The sequence below is a fragment of the Orcinus orca genome, chromosome X, assembly GCF_937001465.1.
Source record: "Orcinus orca chromosome X, mOrcOrc1.1, whole genome shotgun sequence".
In the NCBI taxonomy this organism is placed as follows: domain Eukaryota; kingdom Metazoa; phylum Chordata; class Mammalia; order Artiodactyla; family Delphinidae; genus Orcinus; species Orcinus orca.
The window spans coordinates 126719503-126732577 of NC_064580.1; positions in this window are offsets into that span (position 1 = coordinate 126719503).

Here is a 13075-nt window from a genome sequence, read left to right on the forward strand (position 1 = left end):
TCCAGAATTGGAACTCAGGTTTGTCCGACTCTGAGGTCTAGAATCTTTCTACTACAGCTCATTTCATGACTTAAGAATGGTCAGATGTATTGATATATTAACTTCAGAAGCAAATATTTAATGAATACCTACTGTGTACCAGGTAATCTTCTAGGGGTTATGATACAACAGGAAGAAAAGGTGAAACATGACCCTCACTCTCATGGAGCTCGTGGTGAGCAGTTAAACAGAGGAGATATACAGGGTACCAGGAAATGATATAATAGATGTGATTTATTCTGGGGGTCAGAAAAGGCATCCCCAAGAAGTAACAAACTCACAGGGAGTGGTCAACCCTCTCTGCTTATACTTCCTCACTACTGGTTCAGCTTCATCTTGTCGCTAAAATGCTATCTTGAGGATTTTTAATGACCCCCAAATATCTGAATCATGGCTGTTTTCCACATTTCTTTTTTTTTTTTTTTGATGTAGACCATTTTTAAAGTCTTTATTGAGTTTGTTACAATATACATGCCTTGAAGGTAAGGAATGCTTTGTATTTATCTTTTTGTATCCTATAGCCTTGCTACTCAGTGTGGTCCAAGGCCCAGCAGCATTGACTGTGTCACCTGGGTGCTTATTAGGGATGTGAAATCCCGGATCCCACCCCAGAAGTACTGAATCAGAATGTGCATTCAGAGAATCTGTGGGTGATTCTTATGCACATTAAAGCTTGAGAAGAAGCTCTAACAGTGCCTAGAACAGCTTGGCACATAGTGAGTACGTGGTAAATACTTGCTGACTTGAATTACCCGGAATAGACAGTACAGCAGAATAGATTAGTGCTTTTCCCACCTCCCTCAGGGATGCAGCTCTTCAAATTGCTTCCTGCATCTTTTTTGCAATAAACAATAGGGCTCACTGAGTCAAGACTGAGTCAGAACACAGGATTAGGTGCACTGGGGAGATATCAGAAAGCAGGAACACTTCTCTGGAAGAATTTGAAATCTGACTCAGCAGACGAGACAGGCTCGCTGGGAGGATCATCTGAGTTTGGGGTGACTAGATAATAGCCTGGTTACAGAACAATTCTGCCAAGATATGCAAAGCCCCCCACCACCTGTGGAGGCTGCAGCACAACGAGGAGTGTTTCTCTCTCTCCTTCTGGAGTTTTGGGCACCTCTCCTCTTGAACAGTTTGACGACTTCTTCAGAATCCTAGGAGGGAGCTGTTGATCAGGAGTATTGCCTGGTACCGTTAGTCGCCCCAGTGTAAGGGACAGCCCTGAATTTGTGCACATCAAGTCAATGAATAGGATTATCTGTCAGGCATTTCCTTGTTCCACACTTGATGGTACAATCTATGTACATAGGCCATTCCTGGCTTTCACTGACAGAGAGAAAATGTTCATTTAATCAGTAATTATTTTTAAAACATTTATTTAAACACTTACATTTTAAACCACTTCATGCTGAAAAGGGTTTGAGACAGTTTACAACATTAACATCTATGTGACTCATATGTGAGGAAAATAGAAATGGAAAATTTTAGAACTTAAGTCTGTAGAAAGAATAACACTTATACATAGGCATTCTGAATACATCCATATACGAGGCATAAATATTTTTATAGATGAAAGAATATTTGTGTGGAAATTTAAGTCAAAGTAGGTACTTCCAAACAGTTCATGCTTGTTGCTGGTGTAATCACAGGAAAATACACTTAGGCCCTTCTGCAGCTGGGGCACTTTAATGGGAAAATTTCAGACAGACTGAAACAACCACTTGGAGATTACGCCTGTAGAAGTCATATTCCTTCCTTCATTCACTTACCCGTTCCTCTATCTACCCAAACATGTAGTCAACAAAAATGTATCAAGTACCCATTTGGGGCTCCAAATGAGAACAAGTGAGTTTTGGATATCAGATATGTGCTTTTTGTTATAAATATGACCAGTAAGAAAGGTGAAAAAATAAGCGAACTAGTTATTTGATGTGCAAACAGCTAAAGTTTGATGTATGAAATGACTGATCTTTTTCTCCTGTTGAGATGATTGGCCTCATACGGTCACCAAGATAACCTTCCTTGGGTTGTTGTTTTTACTGTTACTTTTTAAGACGGTTCCCTTAACTGTTTTTCTCAATGTCATGGCTCTGTCTCAATATTAGCAGAGACATTTCCATCTTTCATTGCCTGATATCCCCAAGTATCTCCAATTAACTTGTGGAAGGTTGTGACTTTTTTTTTTTTTTTTTTTTTTTACCATTTTTCATACCACAGAACTCATTTTCAATGGCTGTGTTTCTTAAATAACCACACGACATTTTTTGAGAGAGGAGATAAGTAGGGCATCAAATAAAATAACAACAAGATAAGGTGGTGTACTCTAAAAGATTGGAAATTACTCATGTTATCTTTTTAGAGTCAGCTTCCATCCACGATCCTCTCTCTCTCCTTTTTTCTCTGTCAAAAAAATCACAGCCTGACCCTGTCTGTAAACAATGAATATGTTACTCTAAATTCAATAATATTTCAGCTTAGAAAATAATAAGCGATCACTTCTTTGTTGTTAATCACTTGCCCTACTTAATTCATTCATTATATTCTGAAGCTCTGAGATTAAGCCCCCAGACTGAAGAGCTTCATGTGAATCCTTTCTTTTTATCTATTCTAAGTTAGATTAAGTCTAGGTCCTGTTTAATGAGGTGCCACTTGCTAGGTTTTCATGCAGAAAGAATTCCTCATCCTCAATGGTATGTATATACAAAATAAATTATCATTTAAAAAAAATTTCTGTCTACTGCTTCCTGTAGGAATGGCTCACTATAAGCTCCCTGGGATCTGGGCAGCTGGATTTCTCTGATCTGGATTTTTTCTCCTTTCATGAAAACCATATCTTGTTTTTCATTATATTTCGGGGGTGTGAGATCATGAAGTGATTTCTAGATAGCATTAAGCACCGTGCCGTGATGAACATGGGGAAGGGGGTATGGATATCAGAAATGAGTCAAGTTATGGGACGTCCCATGCTCCAGGCCATTTGTACACTTTTTGGTATAACTTGCTTTAAAATGGGCGCAACTAGTTCATGTTTCTGCCCCGAATCCTCTCATATGTGTGTGTGTGTGTGTGTGCATGCACATATGTGTGTGCATGATTGTAACACAGAGTCCATAATTGGATTTCCCCTTAAATGCTGCCCTTTGCTGAACGTCCCGGCTCCAGACTAAAAATGCACACATGGGAGTGTTTCCAGTGTGTACTGCATTATGTCGAAGACTAGACTCATAAGGCTTTATCATCACAACCGAGAGTCATTCTCCTAGCACAACTGATGTGTTCATTGCAGCTGCTAAGGTAACGGTATTACTTCCCCATGGGCCTGCTTGGCTAGACCGGGACGCAGCAGCCCCATAGTAAGGCTGGAAGTAGTCAGGGGGACAGGAAAAAGGAGACAGAAAACATAGAGCAAAAGGTCCCATGGGAGGCAACAAGACACCGGTAGTGCCAGCTGTAACCCCAATGGCGCCATTCCCAGACCATTCTAGCCAGCCTGGATCTTCAAGTCTGCTTATTGGGACAAATTAATGTGTTTGGTAAGAACCCACTAGGGATGAGGCCGGCGGCTTGGGTGATGTTATCATATGGTCCACTTGGCTTTGTATAAAGGAAAAATCATTTCCACACACTGCTACTGCCACTAATCACCAACTAAGAAAACCAAGACTAAGTGCGAATGGAAGAGTGCAGCTTACTACTAACAGCTGCAAATCAAACCTGAAGCAGGTTATATATGATTAAAGACTATTCTCACAAATAATTGTAAAAGAACACATGGACTTTACCAGGTTTAATATTCGGCTGTTTTACAGTTCTGTCCTAACAATGGCATTCTAGAACAGTGCTTCCTAAACTTTCTCATGCCATGGACTAACTAGACTGTAATAATATCTGTTCATTCTCCTTGGGTAACCAGAAGAGGCTGTACATGATTGGAAAAGACAGGCCTAGGGGCTCTGGCTGGCCCAGGTCTCCCCCAACCACCATGAAGACTGAAGGGATCAAAACAGGGCACTGTAACCGCTAGTTGGATGAGCTCTGTTCTAGAGCACTTCAGCAAAATGGGGTTCTACCCCTTCATTCTGAAATCGATTTTGAAGGGATTACTCTACCAAGCATATTGATCTATTTAACCTTCTGGCTTGTGTGTGTGTGTATTTCTGTGAGTACGTTTTTATTTTTCCGTTAAATCATTCCTCTTTCAAATTTGTACTTCCAAGACTGAGTCAGTCATGAGGTTTATTGCCCCAAGGAAGGAGAGGATAAAACCTGCCCAAAACAAAGAGGTTGTTGATCAGCTTGAAGTCTCAAAATTGATTATTTTGAGACCATAGAAAGACCACTGTTTTGAAAGCCCCACTCTGTTGAGAGAGAAAATGATTTCCTAAATCCCTTTAGCTCTCATTTAACATATGACAAACTGGTCACAGCTGACTAGATCATGGATGTTTACTAGCTTCTTAAAATAGAACTCAGGATATGAGAAAAGAAGTAGAAACTCTGTTCCGTCTGGTCCTGGTGGGTAGGGGAAAGAAGGAGAGGGAAGGAGGGGAAGGAATTCAGATGCTGGGGTCTTTGTTTTCCCTCTCTTTGGGGATGCAGGTTAGAGTAAGGAGGTTATTTAGATCTTTCCAGGTTGGTGTGAAGGAGCCTGAAAACACAGGAGGCAGAGGGACAAGGTATACTTGTCATAGTTTTGAGAGGCCTCAGACCTCTTGTCGGAGTCACAGTGCAGCACTGCAAGTTTCCTATACCCGAGCGAGGGAGTGAGGACAGGTTGAGAATGCCTGGAGCTAGAACAAAATTGACTCTGAATGAGGACTCAAGTCTGAAGGGGAACGACGATGGACTCTGCTGCTGGCTATGAGCTGGTTGGCCCAAAATGTCAGATGGAACTCACTCTACCTTAGTAGATGTCACCAGTCCAAGGAGCAGAACAGAGTGCTCTGCTATAGATATCAGCTAGGATCTAGGGGACACTGTATGGACCCCCAGACTCTTTCTTTGCTACTGCTATCATGAGTATGGCAGAAAGGCTCTAAGATGGTCCCCCATGATCTCCAGCTGCTGGTGTTCACAACCTTGTATAATACCCTGCACTTGAGTATGGGTGGGACCTGTGATTTGCTTCTATCCAACTTGATAGAATGGGGATGCTGCTCCCATGATAACGTCAAAGATGAAGTGATGCCACTGCTATGATAATGCTATATTACATAAGATTTCATCTTGCAGACTGTCTCTAGTCTCTTATTCTCTGTTGCTGACTTGGAAGAAGCAAGCTGTCATCAATTGTACTGCCCCAAAGAAGTAAATTCTGACAACAGCCTGAATGATCTTGGAAGTGGATCCTTCCCCAGTCGAGCCTCCAGATGAGGAGAAACCTTAGTTGTAGCCTTAAGGAACACCTTAACTGCAGTCTTGTGAGATCCTGAGCAAAGGACCCAGTTAAGCTGTACTCAGACCTCTGACCCACAGAAACAGTGAAATAATGAATATGTGTTGTTTTAAGCCACTGAGGTTGTGGCATTTTGTTACACAGTATAGAAAACAAATACGCATAGTATCACATAATCCTCAGCCCCCTTACACACCGTCTTTAAGAGAAGGAGAGGAGGAGAGAATCTAGAAGACCCAAGAGAGACTGAGTTAAAAAGCGACCATTAACATCAGAGGAGACTGGATCAGACTGAGTTTACTCAACTGCAGGAAATTTGTTGGAATATCCAGGAATGTGGCGTGGTTAGAATCATGGGGAAGTTTTTATAGACTCCGGAGAAATATGGCACTTTTTGTACATCTGAGTCTAGTGGGGGTAAGTTAGTAACACACACACACACGCACACACTTCAGACACAATATTAACATTATCTTGGATTTATATCCTGAGTCATTTAGGGGGTTGCCATCCTTCTTGGATTCAGAGCGTTCACGTCTAAGATACCTCTTTACTATAACCTGATGTTAAATAGAGATCAACCTGTGAACATCAAGGACAAGGAAATAGATTAAAGAGCCCCATAAACGTCCTGTTTCTTTGAACACAGTTCAATAAAACGAATAAAGCCCAGTATCGATGGCTTTTGTTTGTGAGGTTTGGACTGCTCAGTATAATGTGCCCCCATTTGGGAAATTGTATCTTCATTTGTAAGAAACCTTAAGATATGGAGAGAGCATTAAAATGGCCCCGTTGATTAATTACACTTGGATGGAGTTCAGATTTGTTCATGGCAATGCATCTGGGAAACAGTACCCAGTGACAGAGTTCAGGCATCCTTCGGCAGTCGTGTGGCTCGTGTTGACAGTGTGAAATGAAGGCTTTGCCCTCTGACAGGGAAACCAGAATAGATCACGGGTAGAGTTCAAGAGACTGTTCACTTGGGCGTCCCTCGGCAGACTTGGATTTCTCCAAGAATATAGGCACTGATGGAGTTTTGTTAGATTTTGGCAAAATGAAGGTTGGCACAGTGTTTGGTTTTCCTTCCCAGCTCTGCCAGAGCCAATCATTCCTGAATAGCAACCTCCCTGTCACTTTTCAGCAGGGTTGCACCCTTGTAGGGTGCCAGATTCGGTGCCTCCCTGACACCTCGTGTAGTGTGGACAAGATCACTGACTTCCCATCCCATCCCTCTGATACCTGAGGAGAGATTCATCTCCAGACTCCTCAAGTGATGATCCAGCACTCCAGTGAGCCCTGGACTAAGAAAATGTCTCTGGGCAAAGCATTGCCTAGAAGGAAACAAAAGGATGTATTGTTGTCCTTCCAGAAATGGCCATGAAGATGAGGTAGAAGGACTCCACTGTGGAGGATGAGGTTTGGCGGTGGCTGGGTGGCAAGCCATGGGTGCAGCCCGGGGCCTTTAGTACAGCAGAGCAAGGGGAGGATAAATCAAGCACCGGGTCGTGTTGTGAGGTTCTTCTCCCTTCTGGTTCGTTTTCAACAGAGTTAAATAATCAACTGCTAAATTTGAGTTTTCTCACAGTTGCACACACCACTGGTGCACAGTAGGTACGCCCTGAGTTCTGTTAATTTCCTCAAAAATAGTGCCTTGAAAGAGAAAATGGTCCTGTTGAGACAGTGTGATGGTAAGAAAGAGCTTCCTTTAATCTATTTGAAGTGCGATGGATTGATTTATTTTTTACATGAAAAGGTTTAAGTTAGGGAGGGTAGGCATGAAGGTAGGGAAAGGAGAATTCCTTGTATCTATGTGTCTGTGTCCATGTCCATGTCCGTGTCCGTGTGTGTGTGTGTGTGTGTGTGTGCGTGCATGTGCGCGTGTCTGTTCTTAAAACAGCTACACTGGTTCGGCTATTGCCCCATTCATATATTATCCTTCCTAGAGCTGAAGCAATCTGTTTGTTCAGGAGGAATAGCAAAGGCTTTGCATCACTCTGCATCTGGGTACTGTATTGGCGGCGCTGTGCAGGAGGCCTGCTTCCCACTGACTTCTTTAGAGAAAAGAACAGTAACATTTCAGCTCCACAGTGGGCTGTTATCAAATATTTTGAACTGTAATCTTGTAATTACTATTAATGTTGCATTAAAAGATTATTTAATGAAGGAGATCATGCCGGGAACAAGCGTTATAATGGCTCCAAGCTGCCTGCCTTTCACATGCCTGGAAGAATTCCCTGCTCTTGTGGAAAGCGAAGACGAGCCAGTCCTAAACAATAGACTTCATACTAAATGAGTTAAGACCTGTGGTGCTTTTGGCAAACACACACACACACACACACACACACACACACACACATCCCTTGAAGACATGAATAAAAAATTGATAGTGGTGGCTCAAGGCAAGTCGAGCAGAAGTTCTAGCTTCAAATACCACAGTGTTTAATCCAAGGCCGTGGAGTCAAAACTTCCCATGGAGAAACTCGGTGGAATCTGTCTTCAGGTATGTTTTATCTGGAGAAGGATTTCCCCAGCTGATCTCCTACCAGTTTCCGGGTCCTGTTTTTCTTCAGAGCTGGGTTTTCAGCCATGGCCATGTGTCTTACAGAGAAATTGGGTGACAAAGCAAGGAAATTGCCCAGTTGCAAACTAGTAGAGGTGCTTATTTGTGCTTATTTGGGTTCCGTTTGGGGCAAAATGGCTTTTTAGGACATATATTTGATCAGTGCAGTCTACAATCCTTGTTTGGGAAACTCAGTTGAACATTCGCCTGTGCAGGTCGAGAAACAGAATTTCTGCAGACCAAACAGGGAGTTTGGTTTCTGTAAGCAAGTCCTCCAAACACCAAGAGCTTGTCTGTCAGCACCAAGGGAAAGGGACTGTCCTTTACTGAACACTTCCATGTTCAGGAGCTGAGCTCAGTGCTGTGCACATAGCGCCAAGTGCAGGGCTTCTTAGCTTCGGCCCTGTTGACGTCTGGGGTTGGATGACACTTTGTTGTTAGGAGGTGTCATGTGCCTTGTAGGCTATTGAGTGGCGTCCTTGACCTCCGTCCGCTAGATGCCTGTAGCACCCCCTGCCCAGTATGACAACCAAAAATGTTTCCAGACATTGTCCCCTAGCGGGGGTAGCAAATTTGTCCCCAGTGGAGAACCACTGTTCTAGTATGGTCCTCCAATCCTTTGTAGCAGGTGCTATTATTCTCCGCATTTTCCAGATGGGGAAACTGAAACTCTAAGAGGTGGTGACTCACCAAGAGGACACCACTCGTGTGTGGCAGAGTCCCCAGCTCCTTCAGCTCTGCTGGGGTCTCCAGGTCATTAGGTCATGAGACTAGCAGAGTGGGCCTGAGCATCAGCTTTCGGCCACCTGGGAAGTAGGTCAGTTCGCAGGTTGAGGCCTGAGTTTTGTCCAGTGGAGTTGAGGTGACTGTCGCTTTAAAGGGAGAGTAGTAGGATTAGGGCTAGAAGCTTGAGGTCCTCCCAGGACTGTCTGCTTCGTATTTAGCAGTGACCATCATCATCAACGATCATCATCACTGGGATGGAAGAGATTTCAGATGTTGAGGATGAATTCCTTTCTCGAGCTAAGCCCCGCTATCTTTCTGGATGTCTGGGATTCACCTAGAGCCAAATAGAAAGAAGAGGCGTGAGGCCTCAGGAGGACTGGGTTCTAATCCTGTGTGACTTTGGGCAAGGCCTTGCCCCCGCCCTCTCTGGACCTCATTTGGACATGTGTATAAGGACAGGGTTAGGTTGATCTCCAAAGGCCATTTCAGCTCTAACCCTCTTACAAGAAGGCTTAGCCAGTATTAATTGTAGCGTGTGTTATGTGCCCTGGCATCCCGCATTCCTGGCTTACTGGCTATGGATTGGGTGAATGCCTTGGGGAAGACTTATTACAGAGGGGCTCAGGGATGCCTTCCTTCAGCAGGACCTAGGCACAGTCCAGTTCTAAGGGGAAATGCGCAGAGAGGGAAATTCTGTGTCTGCTTGTTTTTCCAGGTTTTAAAAACCATTGCCATCAACCTGGGGAAATGCCACTGATTTGGTGTCATAAAAAGAGTATAAAAAGTTTTGCTCACAGTGTTATGGTTTTTATTAGGGTGCTGGGGAAAGAACAACAGAGCATTCCTTATTATATATCTTCAGGTCAGAATTTTATTGCTTTTGGCCAAAGGCCATTGCAAGACTCATAGAGCAAAGGGTAGATACAATGTGATTTTTAAAAAGAAATTATAAAGATCAAAACAGAATTAAGGGGCTTCCCTGGTGGCGCAGTGGTTGAGAGTCCGCCTGCCGATGCAGGGGACACGGGTTCGTGCCCCGGTCTGGGAAGGTCCCACATGCCACGGAGCGGCTGCGCCCGTGAGCCATGGCCGAAGGGTCTGCGCGTCCAGAGCCTGTGCTCCGCAACGGGAGAGGCCACAGCAGTGAGAGGCCCGCGTACCGCAAAAAAAAACAAAAAAAAAACCCCCCAAACAGAATTAAGTTACAGTGAATCTCTGAGTGTAAGAGCTGGCCACATTTTAGCATTGTTTTCAGAAAAGGAATCAGTACCCTCCGCTGTTTTAACTAGGGTCTACAATAGCTTATGCTTTGGTAAGTGAAGAATTCAATACAAATTGGCACTTGAAATATATGCCTGCAAAATATAGTGAGTGGTTAAAATTATCCCCCAAACTTTTGGGTTATTTCCAGAAACAGATCCTTTTGTGCACAACCAGGGGCTTCACCCACATGTGCCGGTTTCCAGGCTAGGAGATTCTGGCCGGCACTGTCTTCAGTTATGTAAGTGAGTGGGCTTTGGAAATAGAGTTCTGTAAAGCAGTGGTCCTCCACCTTGACTGCTCATCTGAACCCGCTGGGGAGCTTTAGAAAATATTGTTGCCTGGGTCCTACTACCTGCGATTCTGACTTCATGGGCCTGGCACGTGGCCTGGGCATCTGAACAGCCAACGTTAAGATTTGTATCGATACTATGAAGCTTTGTCTCTGAAAGGTAAGTTTTCCCAAGTGATTCCTTTTCATTATTGCACAACCACCTGGGAAATGGTACATGGCATGGTAATAGTTCTGGACACATAATAAGTACTGAGTTAATGTGTGTTCCATCTGAATCTGAATCTAGAAGAATTATACCTCTCAAAGAGCAAGGTCATCAAATGGAGTATCTGATCAAAGATCTCTTCGTATAGATTCTCTTTGCTTCCACTTCTCACCTCAACTCCATTTCTATACGTGCAGTTGTCCAATGTCCTACGTGCAGTTGTCCAATGTCCTTACACGTCCTACGAGGACCTCACATTCCATATGCTTGAGCCCCAACTCATCAACATTCTCCTCAAAACCTTTCTTTTTTTCGGTTCTCCATTGGCAGTGAGAGACGCCACCATTCAACCAACATCTAACTCCTCTCTTTACTCTCTCTCAACTCTCACATCCATTCAGCCAGAGCCTTTTAAATTCCACATTAGAAATGCCTCTGTAGTCTGTCTTCTCCCTTCTTTCTTCTTTTTTTTCTCTATCACCATTATCACTGCTTTAATATAGGCACCTCTCCTCCCTTGTTGGTGGAGTCCCTGGAGATCACATCTCTGGCTGTTCATTAGAGCCATCTGGGGGAACTTTGAAACCATTGTATTGACTGAGGTCACCTCCAGATACTAGTTTCAAATGCTCTGAGATGGGTTGGCAAATAGGCATGTTTTTGAAAACTCCCTACTTTCTAATATGTGGCCAGCATTGAGGATCTCTGAGTCTTGTAAACTTCTCTTAACAGCCTCCTTGCCTCCAGACATGTATATTCTGTTACCTTCTGTTATAATCTTAGGAAATTGCCATTTAAGCTCTTCAGTGTCTCCTCATGACCTCTGTGGTAAAGTCCCCACTCCTTTGCAAGGCACTGATGGTCCTTGGAGATCTGGTCCCAGCCAACTTTTGTGTCCCATCCCTTACCATTTCCTTTTCGCACTCTACTCCATGGGCTCACATGCCTCTGAGTTTGTTCCTGCTGTTCCCTCTCCCCGAGTGCCTTTTCATCCTTCTCTGCTCAACCTTTCTTTTAGTAATGATCATATTGAAGACTAATTAAAATAGCTTATGTGTTTGTTTCCTCACCTCTCTCCACCCCAACTGGTTGTGATCTCTTTGAGGACAGGGACCGTGTTGTATTCACTTTGTATCCCCACTGCCTGGGTTACTGCGTTGTGCACTGTAGAGATTCAATAAATTGATTCAACTAATAGGCTAGTGCCTACTTTGACCCTGTAAATCAAAGAAAATAGAATAGAATTGACACAACACAAATTATTTATAAAATTTGTGCTTCCTATTGTGAAGCTGAAGCCAACATAAATTTGAGACCTAGTTCTCGAGGGAAAAGGGCAGTTTCTTTAAGTGTTTTATTATGGTCCCACGAATACAGTCTGATGCAAATCCAAAATGACTGAATTAGTGCCTCCGGGGTACTGCGAGGTGGTGGTGTTGGTAAATACAGGTGTTTTTCGGAGACTTTTTTGTAACGTTTCCAGGTTTGCACTCTGTTTATTGTCCCAGTCCCATTCCTTTGTTCAGATAGAATTTGGGTCACTAAATTACACTGTGGAAGAGTTTTAGAGGAAGATCGATTAAGTGGCCCCCTTTGGTGCAAGAGAGTTTCTCTCTGGCTCCTACAGCTTTAGTGACTGTGGCCTTTTAATGTCTTAGTATGTCATTTCCAGAAAGTGCTTAGTTAAAATAAATACCTAGCTATTTAAATACCCAGTACCAATCAATTGACTGATAATACAGAGCCCATCAAATTGCTGGTTTGCCCCCTCCCAAACATCAGTTTTCTTTTTTGGATAATTAATATTTAATGATGATTCTTTAAGTGAGTCATACCATCTAGAGATACACACACACACACACACACACACACACACACACACGTATATTGAGGCTAAGTGAATGTTTTTAGATATATTTACATCACTCCTCATTTTACAGAGGACTTGAGGCAACTTATAAGAGGACAGAAAATTACATAAAAATTAGGAAAAAAGTTGAGGATTATAAAGGTTACAAGCTGTTACAAAATATTGGCAAACACAGGGACAGAGATTCTAGATAGAGCTGAGTCAGGAAAAGCGCTGAGCAAGAGAGCTTTCGACGCTTTGGCATTAGATGGTTATCCTGGATCTTACAGAATAAATATATGCTGTCTATTTTATAAAATATTTATTAAGAAGGAAAAAGTTTCACGACTGATTAGTCTGTATCTTTTTGACTTACAGATTAAAATTGTAAACAAGGATCATTAGCAGAGTATCCATTCGGGCTATTTCTAGGATCCCATGTCCAAGCAACAAGTTGCAGCACTCTTCAGTGCTACATTGGCAGGACAGCCCAGGACCCGGGACTACCTCACTTTTTGAGAAAATAGAAATAGGCAGGAGAAAAGTCACCAGGAACAGCCACTGCAGTACATAAACTGAATAATAAACACACACCTAAAACTTTAAAGTTTATTGCTTACATACAACGGTGATTTAGAAATTGTATGGAGGTAATCAAATACCCTGTAATCTGATTTCAAGATTAAGTAGGTCATTAAGGTGAAGGTTGAATAGAAGGAGGACTAAGATATGCCCTTGCTTCA